We start from the raw sequence: 21,921 nt of genomic DNA, 5'->3' as shown, positions 1-21,921 counted from the left end.
TTAAATGTCTGGTTTGACTTGGATTTTAGGAAACTCTTTTGAGTTGGTTCTTATTAAAGACATGCTCTTACTACTACTTGCTTTGTGGCTAAGTTTTTATTTATTTTGCTTTTATTGTCATTGATTCTGTTTTTGTTGTGTCGATGCTGTTGAATATGATTCTTGAGTTGTTATAACACTTTCAATTTCAATTCTTAGATATTTAGCAGAAGTATGTTTTATGCAGCTGCTTACTGAACCTAGCATTGAATCTACATACTTGTGTTGCTGTCCACCATAGTTGGCTTTTAATTTTTTGTTCAATTATTTAATTATCATTCTTATATTTTCAAGAAGAGAACTGTATTTTTGTATGTTTTATTAGTTACTTGGTTAGAATATGGTTAAAAGGATGAACTTTTAGTTGTCAATACACATTCACCCATACTTGACACTTGCTTTTGCTATTGCATCTAATTAATTAAGTCGTGTTGTTTCCTCTTTGAAACCTGTGAAAAACCACAAGTTAATGAAGAAAAGCATGGTTGCTTTGGCTGCACATGAACCTTTTAAGGTGGCAATCTTTAGAAAGTGTAGTTCCACGCATGGCTAATATTGCAGCCCAAATTCAACATACCAATATGCTGAGTGGACATAGAAGTACCAGTTCGGCAGAGTTCCCAACTTGCATAGACATAGTCTGTTATTATAACAAAACCCAATGCATTCCCAATGATGTTTAGTTTTGCATGGAGCAAAGAATTCCTCTATGGACCTTAATAATTTTTAAAGCTTGATATACATTGTTGGCCCACAACCTAACAGCTTAAGCGTTTAAGTGGTAATCTAGCATGTTATTAGAGTTAGTTACTAGGAGGTCCTGGGTTCTAATTTTGTTGCCCGTGTTTATTATATGGTATTTAAAAAATTATTGTATTCCCTATAATGGGTGATATTATCGTGTCTTTATCTCTCCATGTGCCATCAGGCTGCACGTGTGGGGGATTGTTAAAACTTGATATACATTTTTGGCCCACAACCTAACAGCTTAAGCTTTGGGGTAAAGTGACAATCTAACAATAACTTCCCACTAGATCTTGTAACTCGTGACTAGGTGGTGCGATATGATTACAAATTTGCTTGGGGAATGGGAGGTCTGATTCTCCCATGACAAAGTTCACCCCAATTCTTTGCAATTCTTGAAATCGCATCCTTTTGAATTGTGCGTTCTGCCACTCTATCCAGAGGATACCCTGCCAGAATCCAAATGGGCCATTAGAGTTTGACATTTTACTACAAAAATGTATGAATGTGTTAAACTTGAACTTTTGATTCTAATGCAGTTCTAAAATGCAAAGATATCATGTTTTGCCTAAGTGAGATTGGGTCTAACAGTCACTCATTCACACATTACACTTATGGTTATGCTGCTCCCAAGTATGTGGCACAGGTAATTCCCTAAATATTCTTGTTCATTGGCTGCAATAAAGTGCACTTTTATACTAAACAATTGTCAGCCTGATCACCCTGTGAAACACATCAGCAGATTAACCTTATTCGTGAGGATACCAAATAGGAGTTTACACTAAGGTATTATAGCCCCACTGTAGCTTCTGTTCAGTCATGCTTAGACCTTCAAACTTGAATTCCAATACGCACTCTTCATGGACAATTTTCTATGGAATTTCATTTTTTAAAATTTGCTTTTCCATATTTTGGAGCTATACAATTCAATATTCTGTTTAGGCATGCTGTCAAATGTCATTTATCATTGTAGTTCACATTATTGTCATAAATTGTGCTTATGCCTGCATCAAAGATGTTTGCATTGGTTGTTGGACTCAGTTTTCCTTCGTTAGAAAACTTATGTTGCTGCTGTGTGTGTGAATATTTTTTTCCCTGTTTGTTAATGCACAAAGGCTTCACACCTCTATCATATTCCTAACGTGGAGAAAGCATGAAGCTAAAAAAGCAACAGTCCAGGGTTTCTTCTCGGATGAACGGAGGTAGTTTCTCTAGATATACTTCTTTTAATGCTATTCATTTCCTTTTTTTTGATGAAAAGGTTCTTTTAAATATTATTTTCACATTAATTGATTTTATCTTTTCACTTATATTTTTGGTTTGATTAATGAAGGCCACGTAGAAGTGGTTGCAAGGTACACCCAGCAAAAAAGAAAGCATACATTTCATAGCACGAGCTTGTGAATGTCTTTTAGAATGGTGACATAACAAAAATACATCCATTGCCATACAATTTTTGATTTTTTTAGAGTCCATGGTGATTAATATAGGAGCCTTTTCATTGATGGTGATTAAATGTGAGGGTTTATTGCCATGGTCATTTGAATGTTTAGGGTGGGATATAAGGCACTATAACATATCAACATTTTTTTTCCTCTTGGTTTCATTTTGATGTTTTACTTTATTGCAGTTTGTTTTCTTTTTTCTTTTTAAATGTTTGAAGGTTCTTATTATTTGATCTGAAGCTTCTTATTTTAATTCACTAATAAAACATGATTTTTCTAGTAATGTTGATTTCTTGGTGTTGAGGTTGATTGTGGTGGAACTGTGGAAGATCATATTACACTAAAATTGATCACTATGGAAGGATGCAATATATATTAATAGCAATTTCCAAATTTGGAAGATCATATTCCTTGCATTCATTATATGTAGATGGTGAATCAATATATTGTGATCTGAAGGTTTAATAAGCAAGATCTCTTTGCATGTTTTCCTAATTGGAACATTTTTCAAATTTATTTATGAGTTAGATGAGAATTAGTTGGTTACTTTCACTATTTGCAAAAATTAATTGGTATCAAATGAAAAGTTGGGATTATGACTTTAGTTTTGGTATTAGAACAGACTTGGTTTGTAAGGCCCATAACCAGTATTAGAGCTAAACCTTGGCATAATGGCAGAAGGTACCATGCCTCAAGGTTTTAAGTGATAAATGTGATTCTGAAAAATGTTACTTGTGTTTGTTTGTAAATTACTTACAAGTGTATCAAAACTTATAGATGGCATAAACACTTGGAGATCACTAAAACATGTGAGCATTGGTGTGGACGTTGTAGGCTCGCACTACTCACTCACAAGGAGAGGAACAAGCTTAACAAGGTCAAGCAAAGAAATGCTTCTTTTATATTCAACTTCAACTTCATGTCTTTGTTCTTACAATGAGAAGGATATATATAGGCATAGCATGGGAGAAAGCATTAAACACTCTTAACAACTCTCACACTAAAAGACAACCTAACCACTAGCATGGGAGACAAAGCATTAAACACTCTCAACAACTCTCAACCTAACACATTTAATACTTACTAAAAAACAAGGAATTCGAACTCATAGGCACACAACTCAAGCTTAGTTGTCTTGCACTATTACAATTCAAATTTGAAACGCAAACATGTGCCAAAAAGGAAGGCTTCGTGTGGGGAGTGGGGCCCACATGGGTCTTGGACTCGATACATCGACTTGGGTCTTCTCGAACCGAAAGTATTCAAGTAGTCTTCAAATAATCCCATGTGTTCCTGCAAAACAGATTTAACAATAGTGGACATCTGGAGGTCGTCCACGTGTCACCATGTCAACAAAGGAGTAGACATCGGGAGGCCGTCCACGTGTCATCATATCAGTAAAAGGGATACACAAGGCATGTTGATCCCCATCACCAATGCTTTTTGGGATCTAGTGTTTGAGAGGGTAGGGAAGAGAGAGGTGGAAGAAGGCTTATATTTCCTTGTGTGGTAGGATTACTCTCATCAGTGCTGTCTCTCTAATATTCCTATTTACTACCTTTTTTTTTTTAAAATTCCTATGAAAGTAGCGAGGAGTTTAGAGAAGCTTATGAAGGATTTTTTTATGGTCTGGTTTTGGGAGGATAAGAGGGATCATCGTGTTAGTTGGGAGGCGATTAGGAGACCAAAATCTGAGGGAGGCCTGGGCGTCAGTAGTTTGGTTTCTAAAAACATTTCTTTAACAAGCAAATGGTTAGAGAGATTCTCCTTGAGAGTCTAGTTCCTTATGGCAAAATTAATAGAGTAAGTAGGGTATTCATAGGAATGGATTGCATACAAAAGGGTATGGAATTGGTTCTCGTGCATGCCCTTGGAAATTTATCCCTTAAGTTTCTACAAATGGTTTTTTTCTTTCCTCTCATTTGTTTTTCTGTTGGTTTTGGGGATAGGGTTCGCTTTTGGGAAGATATTTGGGTGGGTGCCAGGTGAGACTTCGCTGGAATACTTTGTGCCTCAATTGTATAGATTTTCATCTGTGCCTGATGTTCCTATTTCTGAATTATATTCTTCTGAGAGGGGTCTTGTGTCTTGGGACTTCCATTTCTTTAGGAGTCTCAATGAGAGAGAGATAGAAGAAGAGGTCACTTGCCTGTTGAGTGTTCTGAATTCATTCATTCCCAAAACCAAGGGGGAATAGTAGTCTTTGGATTGGGGACTCTTCAGGTTCATTTTCTTCCAAGCCTTTTTTTTTTTCATCTGGCCAAACCTATTATTGCAGTCCTTTTATCTGAATAAAAGTGTGAAGGCTGCTGTTCCTTTTAAGATTTGAGCCTTAGTTTTAAATTGCGGTAGCGGGTAGCGCAACGTAATGGTAACGGGTGTAACGAGAAGCTGGAGTAGCGGATGTTACATAACGGGAAGTGGGTGTAATGGTCGTGAATTTTTTTGAAGCGCACACAACCTTGTGCATATTAGCGTACTTGCATGTTTTAAGCTTTTAGGCCTTCTTAGAAAGGGTTTTAGTGTATTTTGGATCGTTTAGTTTGAGCAACTAAGTTATTTGGTAAGGGCAACAAGTTTACATTTGTTTTAAACCACCATTGATAGAAAAGTTACGCGTGTGTGTGTATTTATACTTCTCATTGTTCTCATCTGTGATAAATTCTTATGTGTGCTAAATTAATTAATAAAACAAAATACATTATACACTCCATTAATCTATTAGACACATAAGACATATGAATAATACAAATATAAAATAGTTAGAAAATGAAGAAGGTTGAAGTTGAAAAATATAGAACATAAATATCACATTACTAATATTACCAAAATAAAATTTTTCCTAACAAGTTAGCATTTTCATATTGCTAATTAATGCATTTATTGTGAGTATTTAAAAAAATAGTTAATTTTGTATCATTGTCATCCTCTTTATAATCTTTTTCCCCTTCTGCCCCTTGGTATATTGAGAATGATATATGAAAGAGGGGAAAAAAGTGAGAAGAAAAAGTAAAAAATAAAATGATATTTTGGTCTAACAGTCCTATAGTAGTTACGTAACGGCCGTAGCGGCCTTTACGTAACGGTCACGGTCCATAACGGCCATAGCGGCCTTTACGCAACGGTCACGGTCCGTAACGGCTGCTATGGCTGTGATTTTTCTTCCCACCGATTTTGCGGTGTGTAATGGTATTGGTAACCCAAAAAACCGTTATGTAATGGCGTTACCTAATGGTTGCGGCCTTTATTTAAAACCATGATTCGAGCTTTCATATGGACTTTGGCTCTCAACAGGGTTAATACAAATGACTTGCTTCAGATTAGGAGGCCTTATAAGACTCTCCGTCCTGACGTCTGCTTGATGTGGGGCAAGGAAAGTGAGGCTAATTGTTGTTTATTCCGACACTGAAGTGGCAAGGGTGCTGTGGAATAATTTGTTTTCCCCCAGTGGCGAGGATCGGGTGGTTCCAACGACTACTTATGTTTTCATATTGGTACAGTTTTAGGGCTTCGGAAGGAAGAGAAAAGGGAAAAAGTTTTGGTTTTGTGTTGTTTTTGCTATATTGTGTGGACTCTTTGGCTTGAAAGGAATGCTGTGGTATTCAGAGATCAGAAGACTCCAATGCAATTGATTTGGAAGAAAGATTCATTTTTGGCTATATTTTGGGCTTATTCTTTAAGGGGTTTTAAGGGTATTTTTCTGTGCAATATCCAAAGGGACTGGAAGGCAGGATTGAAGTAAATACTTTGTTTCTTTTTCCTTTAGTTTTGGCTGCAGAGGAGGTTGGCTTGTCCTCTTTTCCCTGTAATTTTTTCTTTCTTTTCTTGCATAAATGAAATTTTTTTTATAAAAAAATGACTGAAAATGAGTACCCAATATATGCCTATAATGAGACCCAAAGCAAAAAATAAGAAGGGCCTAAGAAACAGCCATGAACAGCACTGCTACAGTGCTTGTGAACAGTAAAGCTACAGTATTGTGAACAGTGGTTGAACTGGCCATTCAGTCGAGTCATCATCTGATAGAATCAGATCTTTTGGTTTATAAATTTGTCCTTTCTTGCTACATTTTCCTGACTGCATCATATGTATTCTACATTATCAAACTTTTGGTTCATTTTCTCTTCCTTGGGAATTTTGTCTTTATAATTTGTACTCCTATAGTCCTATGCAGCTGTTTCAGCGTTTTTATGAAATTCTTCATGAAGGAGAATTCGATAAACAGGTTCAGTTTTTGGTTGAAGGCTTTTTGGCAATAAGAAAAGCCAAATTTCAGGTGCAGTCCCATTTTGTTTCTGTTGTTTAATTTGACATATTAACCTCTGATCATTTGTAGCATCCAAGAATAGCCAATTTTTAAATGCTTAAACCATATCTGCAGGGGTATCCTGCTGTTTGTGCCGAACTGGACCTTGTAGAGCAGGAAGATCAATTAACTCATGAGGTTTCTCTTGACGAGGATATGGATCAAGTGATCACTCTCGGTATCTTCTAGGATATTTCTCTTGAAGATCAATTAATTTGAACTTTATGCTGCTTATAGTATTCCTTTGAATGGAAATGATTGTTCCTTCATTTTTTTCCTGAACATACATCAAAGTTGATCCAGAAAACACCAAGCAAATATAAAAAACACAGAAAAACAGCAAGAAAACCCAGAAAAAAAGCAAGAGAACTCAGTAAAACAGCAAGAAACCACAAAAAAAAAGAAAAAAAGAAAAAAGGAAAACCCAGAAAAAGCAAGAAACCCAGAAAAATAGCGAAACTAAGTCAATGATTCCAGGCCTGGATCAAAACTTTGTGCAACTCGATAACTCCGTGTGCTCGCTGGGAAAGAAGAAATAGAAGAACAGCTGATTTTGGGAGTTGCGCTGTGTGAGATTCATACAACAAATTTTTATTCAATTGTGGTTATCTCTTTATTTATTATTTATTTTTGGGCTTACATTCAAAGGTTCTGCAAAGCCCTATACTAAGATGCACAAACAGCTAGCCTAAGTTGAGCTATGAATCAGATCAAAAGCAACAATCAGTCAACCAAAAGCATAGTTATCAAAACCCAGAAACAAACACCCTCCATTAGCTTGACCCTGTTATAATTTTCGAGCTCCAAGTCTTCAATCCATTGAGATGAGCAAGTAGATTATATATATATAGCATAAAGCTTTATGAGCATCATCAATCTTGTTCTGCATAGTTTGGCCTAATTCAGCCTCAGAGGTTCTCTTGGCAGGATCCTATGATGGTTGGGCTACACAAGTTTGAATTCATTTTGAAACAACCAATTAGTTGGAAACAATGCTACTGTGCAGGCTTGCCCCTATAGCAGTATGCAGAGAAAGTATTTTTGTATCCCTTTGATACTCCATAGTTCTCTTATGATGTTGAATCTATTTTTCCGTGGCTTCACTGGTTTTTTGTATCCTATTTACATTGTTTAATTGCACCTCTTAATTTTCACTTAAAGCCAATAAAGATATAATAACAACTCTTTTTCTTAGTGCTTGTAATCATTCAAAAGCAGCTTATGGTCACAAGTTTAGAACTTAATTCAGTGATTTGCACTCAGACACTTGTAAGTTATCAAACTAGCGGCTTATTATCTATATATTTAGCGGAAACCTATCTTTATAAGCTATATATATTTAGCAGATACCTATCTTTAGTTTTCTATCCCATTTTTTTTCCATAGTTTGGGTATTCCATAGTTCTTTTTAGAGTCATGTCTATTTTGCCTTAGCTACTCATCCTTTTTAGCTTTTGGATCCATCCCATAGTTTTGATACTCCACAATTCTCTTCAGATGTATTTATTTTACCAAACTTACATAGCTTTTGAATTCATGAATGTTTGATTACACCTCTTAATATTCACTTAAAGCCCATAATCGGAAATAGCACTCTCACTTAATGTCCGTGATGATTCAAAAGCAGCTCACAAGTTTAGAACTTGATTTTGTGATTCGCTCTTAAAACACTTTATTTTATCAAATTGGCTACTTATTATCTATATATTTTGCAGAAAGTATCTTAAAAAATCTATGATTGAGAAAGTAGGCTATGTTGGGTTGCATGAATGACGAAATTATGTCCAATAGGGGTCTCTAGAGAAGATAATTTATTGGTCCACTTTTGCATGCAATGAGATTATAATGGTGAAACATTTTCTAGATGTAAACTAGACATTTGTTTGTACAATCATTTCCGGTCTTTGAAATTCCCAACTTATTATGTTGGCAATCCATGAACCCTCCTATTGATAAATAAGTCAATAAATTTAGATGAGATTGGTAGTTTAGTTATTTATTGATGAATAAGTGAATATGGTTGAGCAAACCTTAGATTAGAATTCAGTGGAGTCCTACCTTATTCATGTTCAATTTTTTCATCATCTTTCTCTATCTAACTACAACCTATCTCTCCTTTTTCTTCTTACCAGGTAAGAAGAAATACTTGTGTAGTCTCAGATGATCCACTTTACATAAATCTGTATCTGGAAGGGAAGTGATCACCAGTTTCTGAAGGTAATTTTTGGCTTGTGGATCATGAATTAATTTTCATTTTGTGTCCTCCTAGTAAGGTTCAAAAAATTCAAATTTTAGAAATTTAAATTTAAATTTTCCGATTATATATTTTTATTTCATCTTCTGTAGTACATCATCCTCTCTCTCTCTCTCTCTCTCTCTCTCTCTCTCTCTCTCTCTCTCTCTCTCTCTCTCTCTTGCAATGGTCTTCATATTTTAGATAAAAATAATAACAATAATAATAAATGATAAAGTGATAATTTTGTTTGGATACAATTTTGTTATTATTGTTTTTTGTTTGTTTTCATAACAATGGTTATGATTGTTATATCTTCTCACCCACCCAAGTCCTAATCTACTTCTCTAGCTTAGTTCTAGCGGCTATATGGTAATTTTAAATTGTATTTTTGATTTCAAAAGGTTAAAATTATAATAAGAAAATTTTATTCTTATTTTCTACAATAAACTCAGAAAAGGAAAGGAAAATTTGAAGTGATCCATTTTTTTTTATTTTTTATATTTGATTATAAATGAAAGTAAGGAGAAAAAAAAAAAAAAAAAACCCATTTAATGAATAAAATTTTAATTTTGCACCTCAATAATATTTGATTTTTCTTAATTTTTAATTACATTAAAACAAAATTTATTTTTAATAGTATTTGATAAAGAAAGAAAATATTGTGGAAAAGAGATTGTTTCTTATTTTTGTTCCTTGAACAAAATCTTTAATCCAAGTGGACTTATTTGTAGACACCTAATTTTATCCGGATTAAAATTAATTTAGATAGTAGGAGAGTATAATTCAAGTTTCTCTTACCTTTCTTTTTCTTCATAAATTTTAAAGTTGAATATTTAATTACACTTTTAAGGCTTAATTGAGTCTTAATTGATTTAGGAGTTATCCTAAATAAGAATAAGTTTCTATTTTTGGGAGAACAAGTTTCTATTGTTGTCAAAAATCCCATTTAGGACATAAAAGGGGTTTCCTTGCTCTAAAGGGGCATTTTTGAAATTAAGAGATCATAACAAGCTCCCTAACTTCTCTATAAATAAAAAATTATAACTCTTGTAAGAAGACACACAAAAGAGGGGATTAAGTCTACGTTCACTCCAAGAAAGGCTCCAAGAGAGAAGGAGCAAGAGAGAGAGAGAGCAGAAGAGAGAGAAAGGAGGAGAAAGAAAGAAAGAAAGAGATACAGGAGAAAAGTTTGAAGCTTAAGGTTGAAAATTTAAGCTGAGAAAACTCATTCAAAGGCTAGAGAGACTAGACCCCATGAAAAGTAGGTTATATCTCCAGTTCTCAAACCTTTTGCATTATTTTATGAGTTCAAAATATACACCCATGATTATATTGTAAAACCCTTGAATGACATGCTAAAGGTGAGGTTTTATAATTCTCTTTCATGTAGTAGGATAAAGCTACTTTTTTTCATATCAATATTATGTTAAAATCTTGATTTTTAGGATATAATTGCATATGATGATCCATTAAAGCATGTTTGAGGGTGTTCTTGATGGTGGATGGATAATCTAGGATTTACATGAAAGTTAGGCCAAGGATTGAGTTTTGAAGCCATTTGTGTGTCTAGGGTTGGAGTCAATTAGGAATAGGCGGAGAAAATAGAGAAAATTGTAAAGGAAAGGGCGTTGGGAGCCTTTGTTGGCTTAAAAAAAGAGAGGAGAGTTGAAAAGGCATGGCCTTTACGTGCATGGGGAGGTTAGAAAGTTCAAAGATGGTCAAATCCAAGTCCCTAAGCGGATGTGTATGTATTAGGTACAAAGTAGTCTCTAAGCGGCTGAAGTGGTTGCTCTCCCACCATAGGTAGGCAGGGAGCTTGGGGTTCTGGGATTTGTTTAGTAGGAACCGGTGGTCGTTCAGCCATGAGTTTCAGTTTAGACGACTTTGCAATCTCAAGATTAGAGGTAGGTTTCCTAGAGGACCTACGAGATCTCTCAATCTCGGGATCTAGAGGAAGTATCTCGGGATCCAAAGAATGCAAACCAAACATACACACTTGAAGCGCACAAGTTTAAGACTTCAGAATTAGCAAAAAATAAATAAATAAATAAATAAAAATAAAAAGAAAGCAATAATACTCTAAAATGGAAGTTGGCTTATAACCGTAGCTAAGACCTCGACAACGGCACCAAAATTTTATAGGCTCCCCAAGGTTTGGGACCTTAACTACCAAAATTTTCTCAAGAACTCGACATAGTCTCCCCTTAAGGTTTCTTAGTTGACCACTTGGTCAATGCTCTTGGTAATGCTAGGCTCAGGAGACCTCAGTATCTTGCCTTAGTTGCCTTTGAGGGTTACATGGTCGATCACTTGGTCGACCCTTGCAGCATTTTGATCTCAGTCTGAACTTCGAAGTTTGTAGTGGAAGACTAGGTCGCCCCTAGTGTTGTTGGTTGCATCACTTGGTCGGACAAAGACTTCCTTTTCTCTGATGATTTGAAACTTTGGGAGCTTGGCTGAACTTTTGACTTTGAGCTTTGTGTACTCCCAATACTCCTTTAGCTTCTCATATGCCTAATTCCTTGGTTTTATCCTATATTTCCTGAAAAGACCAACAAACCTTACATAATCCCGAACAATGATAACAATGGGTAAATATACAATAAAGTGAGGATAAACAAAGGCAAATGATGGTCTAAAATCATGCATTTAGGGACTCATTACAATCCCAACTTACACTTTGTTATTCCTCGAGCAAAGCAAAAGTTAAGAAAACTCTAAAATCCTATCTACCTCCTCTTTTGTGGGAAACACGTTTGCATTTACCGTATGCAACAAGGCTTGGTTTTATCCTATATTTCCTGAAAAGACCAACAAACCTTACATAATCCCGAACAATGATAACAATGGGTAAATATACAATAAAGTGAGGATAAACAAAGGCAAATGATGGTCTAAAATCATGCATTTAGGGACTCATTACAATCCCAACTTACACTTTGTTATTCCTCGAGCAAAGCAAAAGTTAAGAAAACTCTAAAATCCTATCTACCTCCTCTTTTGTGGGAAACACGTTTGCATTTACCGTATGCAACAAGGCTTTAAACCCCTAGGTTGATTCTAATGAATGAGTTCTAGTCTTGTGAGGGTTTCCAGGGCGATACCCACAAACACCAATTCCAATGAAATATCAAATGAAAAGATATGCAACACAGATATATTATTTCACATACATGAATATCGCCTAATTACATGTAAGCCTTTTCATACATAACTTTGCTATACACGCAACTCCGAAGCAAATTACTCATGCAAGTATTCACATTATACAACCATCCAGAATAAAATATTCCCAGAGAGTCATCCAGCAATTACACTTCAGGGTTAATGTAGTCATATAAATTCAAGTATGAATAGGTGAGCGCATAAAGCATGTGTAAAGTGTATAGCGCATTATATTCAGGATATCCATGGGCACTTATAGAATGATCGTTTTGACTCAACCTCACTGATATATCCTAAAAAACACCCAGGAAGATAGGTTCGCTCATCATATGTGAGGAAGAGTATCATGATCAAACATCCCATATATTTTAAAGGACAAACTCTAAAGGTATGGAGTGTGAGGTGTTGGGTCCTTCACCTTAGCATTTTCTCACCTATTGGTCATGTCCAACCAAGACCACCCTAGATCAATTTATTCATAGACCAAACGTGAATACATCTTAAGCATTAGGCCAGTGAAGAATCTTTATACATGTAAAACGTGTGTTGTGTCCCTAGCTTGACCTTTGTTGTATTTATAGAGCATGTGTTTTTAGTCTTCTGCTTATTTTCTTCATTTTACATATTTCCTTTGCATGGTTAGTTAGGACAATCATTACAACTCTTCGTATTTTCATACCACCAATGGGAATTAAGCTCGAACAGGAGTCCATAAAATAAATCTATCTCTAGGGGTGACTCAGTCTTCACATCTTGAGTAGGTTACAAGACTTAGGTTTCTATCTTCCCACTAGATGTCACCTCTAAGCTAGAAAGTCAAGAATAAAGACAATTATTCAAAGAATATCCAGAAGAAGGAAAGTTGAGTTTCAAGAACTCAAGAGTTTGACGTAAATAACTCAAGATATGAACGAACAACTCAACAGTACCTCACAGGGTGTCATCGACGCCACGGTTGCTCTCTCAGTGCTTTCAAGGAACCCTAAGTATAACGAATCGCATGTAAATGTGTTTTCAACCTTATGAGATACCATGTAAATACAAGAGTTTATATAACCAGATTAATAAGAATGAACCACTAGTCAACCTACATAAAGTTACAAATCCAAGATTAGCCAGATAATTAGAAACTGACACAAGTACCCCACTACATTGTCAGTGAGCATAACATGGTCATGTTAATGATGAGTCAACACATGTAACTTTTAGGTTATATGCAAGTATGTAAAGGGTATAAGTCAGTGTTAATCATGACAATGAAAAGTGTTCAATGATTTTTAAAAATTTTTTTTCATTTTTGTGCTAACAAGTGCCATGTAGCGTTGCCTACCCCCTACCCCCAACTTAGAACTTCAGTGTCCTCACTGAAGTGTGGAAAGGAAGAACCTAGGAGGAACAGGAGGAGATACGGCCTGGTGCTAATAATAACAATCAGTGTGCCTGCAGTATATATAATATGGAAACCGGAAACATTATGCATGCAAGCATAGGGATATCATAGAAGACACAAAGCACCATGTATGTTCATTCATATTCAAGGCAATACATTGTAGAAAGAAACATTACAAGTGTCAGTACTGCCAACAAAAACATGATGCGGTGCAAGAACAGGAAATTCAACAAAAAGAAAACAAGATGAAAGAAAAACAAGTAGAAGCGTGTCGCAGAAGCACGATGCACATGAGGAGCATAGTAAAAACTGGATCTTAAGTGGTCAGCCTTAGACCCATCCTACTCGTCATCGTTTAATCTTCCGTCATGATCATCTGAGTCGCTGCCTCCTAACTCCTCAAATGCATTAGAATAGTTGTATGTATTGAGTTTGATTAAAGCGAACATATGTAGTCACACACTGTTGTAATACTTTCCACATTACTGAGAAGTATCTCACCCCATATCTAATCTTTATTTTCAGGTCCATCATTACATCGGTCTAGTAGCTAGAGGGACTCAAGAGGTTGTTTTTGGGTTTAGCCTACGTAAGTGTTTTGATAATGTATTGAACGTAGTTGGAGTAATTTTTGGAGATTGTAAGTATTGGACATGTGTTAGGTGAATGTATGTAATTTATAAATATAGCAAGTAAACTCTGGTATATGTCTATTAGAAATCCCGATAAATGTTTATGTTTTTCCGTAACATTTGCATTCGAGTTATGTATGAGTTACACCTGTATGTCCTTGTTTAGGGCGGGTTGTCTATGTATCTTGAGCAGGTATAAGTATTCGGTATAAGTAAGTGACATCTGGGTCTGTATAAAAGTTCGGGTCATTACAGTTGGTATCAGAGCCCTTAACCAGTCGGAGGTGTGATTCATCCTGCCTGGTTAGGGATATGTGCAGAACTTAGGATTTGCTAGTTTCTGCAGTCTAGAATATACCAGAGTATAAGACATGGATAAGACCTTGGGTTTTGTTTTGTATACCTAGAAACGTAAATTCATTGATAGACTTCTGTGTTTTTCTGGATCAATCGAAAGGTTCAAAAAATCGCGGCAATCCATTGATGATTTTATTTCCAAGTGGAAGGGCGGAACTTGAGTTAGAAGGATGATGTCAAATTAATGGAGTACGTCAATATTAAGGAGGTGGATTTAGGAGAATGAATCTATAGTATGATAGTATTAGCCGATGTTTAGGCTATTATTCTTTTAATGGATTCTTGTAATTGCTTTTCAGGATGGAATCCAGGGACATTACTGCCAACGTGGGAGGTAGTAGTAGTGAAGGTGCCGACCATGAGGTGGGTAGTGACTCCACTAGTGTATTGTGGGATTTTGCACAACAGCTTATGGCTAAGGTGGTGCAAACAAATAGAGGGTAGGACCGTTCTTCGACAGAGATGGGCCGCTCCATTGAACAGTTCACCAGGTTGAAGCCCTCGATTTTCGTGGGAAGTGCAGATCCAGTTCGTGCTGAGAATTGGATCCAGGAGATCAAGAAGATCCTGGATGTTTTGAATTGCACAAAGAAGCAAAAGGTTACCTTTGCCACATTCAAGTTGGCAGAGGAGGTTGAGAGATGGTGGGTATCAGTGAAGAAGATGGAGGAGAACCGACCGATACCAGTAACGTTGACGTTGGTTCGGTTCAAAGAGTTATTCATTGAATGGTATTTTCCAGCCACGATCAGATACGCGAAGATGGAGGAATTCATGAACCTGACGCAGGAGTCGCTGATGGTGCAGCATTACGCTGCCAAATTCTAGGAGCTGTCTCGATTCGCTCCATTCGTAATACCGGATGAAGCGAAGAAGACCTGAAAGTTTCATAGGTCTAAGGAAGGAGATTCGTAGGCAGACGACAATCTTATAGTTGTAGGACTTTGCTACACTGGTTGACAAAGCCACTATGGTAGAGGAGAGTTTGCTGGAGGACACAGAGGTTCAGGTCTCGAAGAAGAGGCCAACGCCTCCTAGTTTTTTCGTCTGGCGCCAGGCAAGGTAATTGGAAGAAGAACAGTGGTGGTACGTCACAGAATATCACATTTTACCGTAGTTGCTCTCTTTGTGGTAAGAAACATGCTAGGCAGTGTTGGTTGACTATGGGGGCTTGTATGCGGTGTGGTAGGCATGGGCATCAGTTGAGAGACTGTCGTGTGTAGGGAAACAGTGGAACCTCGCAATAGCCATAAAGGGGAAATACTCAGGCACAACATGGTGGTCAGCAAGGGGGTACGGCCCAGGCTGGGGTGACTCCAGCCGAATTGAGAGAGTTGAAAGAACAGTTTCAAAAGCTACTTGACAATGGATACATTCAATCAAATGTTTCTCCTTAGGGAGCACCGGTGTTATTTGTGAAGAAGAAGGATGGGTCGATGAGAATGTGCATCGACTATAGAGAGCTTAACAAGATGACGATAAAGAATAAATACCCGCTACCCAGGATCGATAATTTGTTCGATCAGCTTCAGGGTACGCAGATCTTCTCTAAGATTGATCTACGATCTGGGTATCACCAGCTGAAGGTAAAAGCGGAGGATATCTCGAAGACAACATTTCGAACTCGGTATGGCCATTATGAATTTATGGTTATGCCCTTTGGTTTGTCTAATGCACCTGCAGTATTTATGGATTTGATAAATATGGTCTTTCACGAATATCTAGACTAGTTCATCGTGGTATTTATCAATGATATCTGAGTGTATTCTAAGAGTACTGCAGAACATGAAGTTCATTTGAGGTTGGTATTGCAAATGTTTAGGGATAAGAGGTTGTATGCTAAACTAAAGAAGTGCGAGTTCTGACTTGAACAGATTGCATTTCTAGGGCACGTGGTGTCTAAAGAAGGAGTATCATTGGACCCGAGTAAGATAGAAGCAATAGTGAACTGGGCGAGACCAAAGAATGTTTAGGAAATCAGAAGTTTTCTGGATCTTGTGGGTTACTACCGTCGGTTCGTAGAAGGGTTCTCCAGTTTAGTAGGTCCTTTGATGCGACTCATGAGGAAGAACGTAAGGTACGATTGGACTGATGAATGTGAACTGAATTTCCAGGAGCTGAAACGGCGATTGGTTACTGCTCCAGTTTTGACTATTCCATCTGGTGTTGGTGGCTTTGTTTTTTACAATGATGCTTCTAAAAATGGTTTTGGCTGTGTTCTAATGCAACAGGGCAAAGTAGTTGCTTGTGCTTCTCTTCAACTCAAAGAATACGAGAAGAACTACCCAATATATGATATGAAATTAGTAGCGGTGGTGTTTGCATTGAAATTTTGGAGGCACTACCTATACGGTGAAAGATGTGAGATTTTTACCGATCATAAAAGTCTTAAATACTTTTTTAACTAGAAAGAGCTGAACATGAGACAGCGCAAATGGCTTGAGTTGATAAAAGACTACGACTGTATTATTAGCTATCACCTTGGAAAGGTTAATGTGGTAGTCGATGCTCTGAGTTGGAAGTTTGATGATGCGTCAGTCTCAGCAATGAAAGTTCAACATCAGATTTGTATAGACCTTGAAAAGTTGGGTTTGGAGATGGTGGAAGGAAATCATCAAGCTGTTCTTTCCAATTTGGTGGTGCAGCCAACTTTGCAAGAGAGGGTTTGTGTGGCGCAGAAGGGGGATACAAAGTTGGTTGAGGTTATGGAAGAAGTTCAGAAGGGGTTGAGGCCGGATTTCAGTATCTCTGTCAATGGGATATTGAGATTTCACAGCAGGGTTTGTGTACCAAATGATGCCAAGATTAAACGGGTAATTCTGGAGGAGGCACATTGTTCACTCTACATCGTACATCCTAGTAGTACAAAGATGTACCGAAATTTGAGAGAATCTTTCTAGTGGTCCAACATGAAAAGGGAGATTGCCCATTTTGTAAAGTAGTGCCTAACATGTCAGCGGATCAAAGCACAACATCAGAGACCCGTAGGACCACTTCAGCTACTTGGTACTCCTGAGTGGAAATGAGAGCACATCACGATGAATTTTGTGATGAGTTTACCTGCGGTGGTGCATGGGTAGAATGCTATATAGGTTATAGTAGATGGTTGACGAAGACTACACATTTCATTCCAATTAGAGTTAGCTACTTTCTGAATAGGCTGGCAGAGCTTTATGTGCAGGAGGTGGTACGACTCTATGGTGTTCCTATTTTTTTTGTTTCAGATCGAGATCCGCGTTTTGCATCTTGTTTCTATAAGAGTCTATAGGATGCCTTGAGATCGCGACTGACGTTCAGTACATCTTTTCACCTGCAGACGGATGGATAGTCGGAGAGGACTATTCAGACGTTAGAGGATATGTTACGGGCCTATGTACTGGACTTTGGTGAAAGTTGGATATGATATTTACCGCTTGTTGAGTTTGCATATAACAACAGTTACTAGGCTAGTATAGATATGACACCTTACGAAGCACTATATGGTCGTCGGTGTCGATCTCCACTGTTCTGGGATCAGGTAGGTGAGTGGTAGTTATTAGGTCCAGAATTGGTTCAACGGGCCTCTGCAAAGGTCAAGTTGATCAGGGAAAGAATCAAGGCAGCTCAGAGTTGACAAAAGAGTTATGCTGATACTTGTCGATGTGAGTTGGCATTTGAGGTAGGAGACATGGTGTTTCTGAGGATCGCTTTGATCAAAGGGGTGATGAGATTCAGAAAGAAGGGGAAGCTACATCCTTGGTATATCGAGCCTTTCAAGATCCTAGAAAGGATAGGTTCGGTTGCTTATCGAGTGGCTTTACCCCCAGCAATATCTAGAATCCATGATGTATTTCATGTGTCTGTACTGAGAAAGTACGTACCAGATCCATCACACATACTGAGTTACGAACATCTAGAGATCAGTGATGCTTTATCATATGAGGAGGTATAAGTACAGGTATTGGATCGAAAGGTTTAGCAGTTACGGACTAAGGAAATACTGTTAGTAAATGTATTATGGCGTAACTATGCAGTGGAAGAATCTTTATAGAAGTTAGAATCTGAAATATGCCAAAAGTACCCGCAATTATTTGGTAGTACGTAAGTATGTGTAGTAGTATAGATGGTTTAGATTAAATGGCATGATCTTCGGGAGAGTTTTGTATGTGTATGTAATCTTCTGGAGTATCTTTTTATAACCACGGTATTCCTTCGCCATATGTGAGGGTACGTAATGAATTTGGGCCGAAGTCGCTTCGTGGGTGATTGTCGTGTAGTGACTCGAAGAATAATAGTATTTAAATAATAAAGAGGGAGAGAAATGAAAGCAGTAATAGAGGAGGCAGCGTTCGTTGACGACATTGCATTTTAAATATAATAACCCAAGGAATTTTCTCAAGGCCTCGTCGACGAACACAGGGGATTCGGCGACAAGGTACAAGAGGGTCTCGTTGACGAGGGCTAGTTTTGTCGACGAGAAGATACCGAGAGAGAATTTTTGGAGGTCTGGACGAGGGTGCAGGTTCGTCGACGAACTTTCTACAGGACTCATCGACGAGATGACGTGGCTCATCGATGAATCTCGCAGTATAAATAATTCTAAACTAATTTTAATCGTAGAAATTTCAGCCGAAACCCTCTCTCTCTCTCTCTCTCCTTTACGACTCCTCCTCCATATTTCTTCGATTTCGGCCCCGTCAGTCGTCGGATCGACGATCTGAGGCCACCACGACGCTCCGGGTGGTGTTCTCTTTAAGTCTGCTGGGGCGGATCGTTCGTGGGATGAAGTTGGAATTCATCTCAGATCCAGGGTAAGGTCTTTTATTCGTAATTTGATTTTCGAGTAGTTGTAAGAAATGCTGTAGACGTAAAAATAGTGACGTTTTGTTTTAGGATATATGGTTTTCAAGGTGTTGAGTGGAGAACCCTGCGGGTGTAGGGCCCGTCTCAGTAGGGGGACTTTAGTAGAAGTCAGGTAAGTGAAATATGTTATGTTAGAAAAATTTAGTATGATTTTCAGTACATTATATATATATATATTTATACCAGATTATTATTTACACTAGGAATTAATACAGTTTTATAGTTTATCTATTATGTATAATATGTTTTAAATTACTGTGTGGCTTGAGAATATAAATAAAGTACAGAGACATGCTTTATAGTATTTTTCAGAGATATGTTTTATAGAATATACAGACACTGAATATATTTGACAGCAATTACAGAAATACCATGATTATATAGTTTTACAGTACCATGATATACATATTTACAGTTAATTACAGAAACACAGTTGATATAGATACAATTTTCTACAGCATCATGGTTTATACAGTTATTACAGAATCATGGTAAAACAAATAGTTGTATATAGAGATGTATTATATAGTATCAGACCTTATTGGACCATACAGTTTACAAAGCATGGTATCGTAGCTATATACAGTATATAGAGTGCAACCAACTATTTAGATAAATATATGGTATAAAGGTCAATCGTATAGAGTCCACAAGTGGATAGACTCCCCATCAGATATGGGTTGAGGATGGCTGATCAGACCTATGGAGTATTGTGATTTATTCCTAGTTGGCCAGGCAGGATAGATCTAGCCTTCAGGCTACACAACCTTATCATGAGGGATTAAATCATGATACATAGTTATCCACAGGGAAGTTTTCAGTTATTACTATGTTTATACAGATTTATAGAGATAGAAAGTATATATATATATATGCATTAGAAGTATTTTGAGTAGAAACCTAAAGTACATAAATATTAAGCAACAAGAGAAAAATGATGGTTATATTACTAGTATTGTATTTTACAGTTTCAGTGATTCATGATTATATAGTAATGGATTTTCACAGTATTGTAACTCAATTGCCACGCACTAGTAATAGCATATTTCGTCTTATTGAGCGTTGACTCATCCCGTTATTTTAACATTTTTCAGGTGATCCAGGTAGGCGAGCAGACTAGGCTTGCAGATAGAGGGACCTCAGTATTGCCCTATCAGTAGAGAGTGAGTATATTTTGAGAGTATTTTTGCATAGCCCTCACCAGTTGATGATATGTGGGAAATAGTCATATGTGTATATTTTGAGAAATATGTTAGCACTCTGGTATTGTATATAATTATATACGGTTATGTTTATTTGATTTCTGGTTCTTGCTGCTTAGGTTAATCGTTGGGTTAATCCAGTTTGATATCAGAGCATTGTAAATTTTACAGTATAAAAAAATATCTCAGTTAAATAGCAGGTTGTTACATGTCGACTCTTTTGTAAATCGGAATTATAAGAAAATATTATGTTTAGTAATATTTAGTAAATTTCGAGGACGAAATTCTTATAACAAGGGGAGATTGTAGAAACTCGAACCCGTAAATGAAGAAAAATAAATAAGAAACGGGTAATACAGGATATTTTAGCAGGGTTCGTCGATGAAGGCAGCAAGTTCATCGACGAAGTCCCTTCAGTACCTTGTTGACGAAATTCAGAGCGTCGTCGACGAGGAAATACTGAGTGGGTTGGAGAAAATATTTGAATGAGGTTCGTCGACGAAGGAATAGCTGTAACGACCAGCTATTTCTGGGTTTTTATTTTTATTTTTTATACTATGACATTTAACATGTTCTAATACCATACTAGGGTAAACCTAATCATTACCCTAAGCAGCGAGAAGTAAAAATCAAATAAACATATCCATATATAAATATATACAATACCAGAGTGCTAGAATGTATCCTCAAAATATACATATACATATTTGTTCTCCCAAAACACCCTCAACTGGTTAGGGTTATACAAAAATACTCCCACAATACTCATTTCACTGTCAGGGCAATATTGAAGCCCCTCTATCTGCGAGCCAACTTGGATTATCTGAAAAATGATTCAACATTGTGATGAGCCAACGCTTAGTAAGACGAAATATATTATTACTAGTGTGTGGAAAATGAGTTACAATATTATGAAAATCTGTTTCTATTTAATCATGTATAACTGGATATGTAAATACAGTACAAATAATAAAATCCACCATCATTTCCATGTTGCTTAACATAACAGTATTGTACGTTATCATTCAAAATACTTCTAATGTACATAAGTATATTCTTTGTTTATGTAAATATGTATATACATAATAGTAACTGAAAACTTTCTTTGTGGATAATTGTGTGTCATGATTTAACCCCTCATGACAGGGTTGTGCGGCCCGTAGGCGGGATCTACCCTGACTGGCCGATCAGGGTAAATCACTATACTCTCTCGGTCTGATCTGCCCTCCTCAACCTATATCTGATGGGGAGTCTGTCCACTTCTAGGGCACTATACAATCGACCTACTACCACGTATTATCTAAATAGGTGGTTGCACTCTATAAACTATATGTAGCTACGGTACCATGCTCTATAATTGTATGGTCTAACAGGGTCTGATACTATATAATAGATTTCTATATACAACTAGGCGTTTACCATGATTCTGTTGTAACTGTATAAACCACGACAATGAAATAAACTATAACTGTATTATCTGTATCTCTGAACTGAACTGTAATCTGTAAGTCATGGTACTGAAAACTGTATAATCATGATACTGTAAACTGTATAATCATGGTA

At 36.8% G+C, this 21,921-nt stretch overlaps 1 long non-coding RNA gene across 1 annotated transcript; it reads left to right on the top strand.

The window, feature by feature from the left end:
* Window positions 1-1,947: 1,947 nt before the first annotated feature.
* LOC131164493 (uncharacterized) lies at window positions 1,948-20,554 on the top strand. Its single transcript, XR_009139271.1, has 5 exons — window positions 1,948-1,985; window positions 6,437-6,504; window positions 6,610-6,712; window positions 8,667-8,751; window positions 20,251-20,554. It is a non-coding gene; the product is annotated as an uncharacterized LOC131164493 (long non-coding RNA).
* Window positions 20,555-21,921: the final 1,367 nt, after the last annotated feature.

This window comes from Malania oleifera, chromosome 9 (genome assembly GCF_029873635.1).
Source record: "Malania oleifera isolate guangnan ecotype guangnan chromosome 9, ASM2987363v1, whole genome shotgun sequence".
Classification (NCBI taxonomy): domain Eukaryota; kingdom Viridiplantae; phylum Streptophyta; class Magnoliopsida; order Santalales; family Ximeniaceae; genus Malania; species Malania oleifera.
The sequence above is the reverse complement of the archived record's forward strand: the minus strand, read 5'-3'. Positions and strand labels throughout refer to the sequence as shown.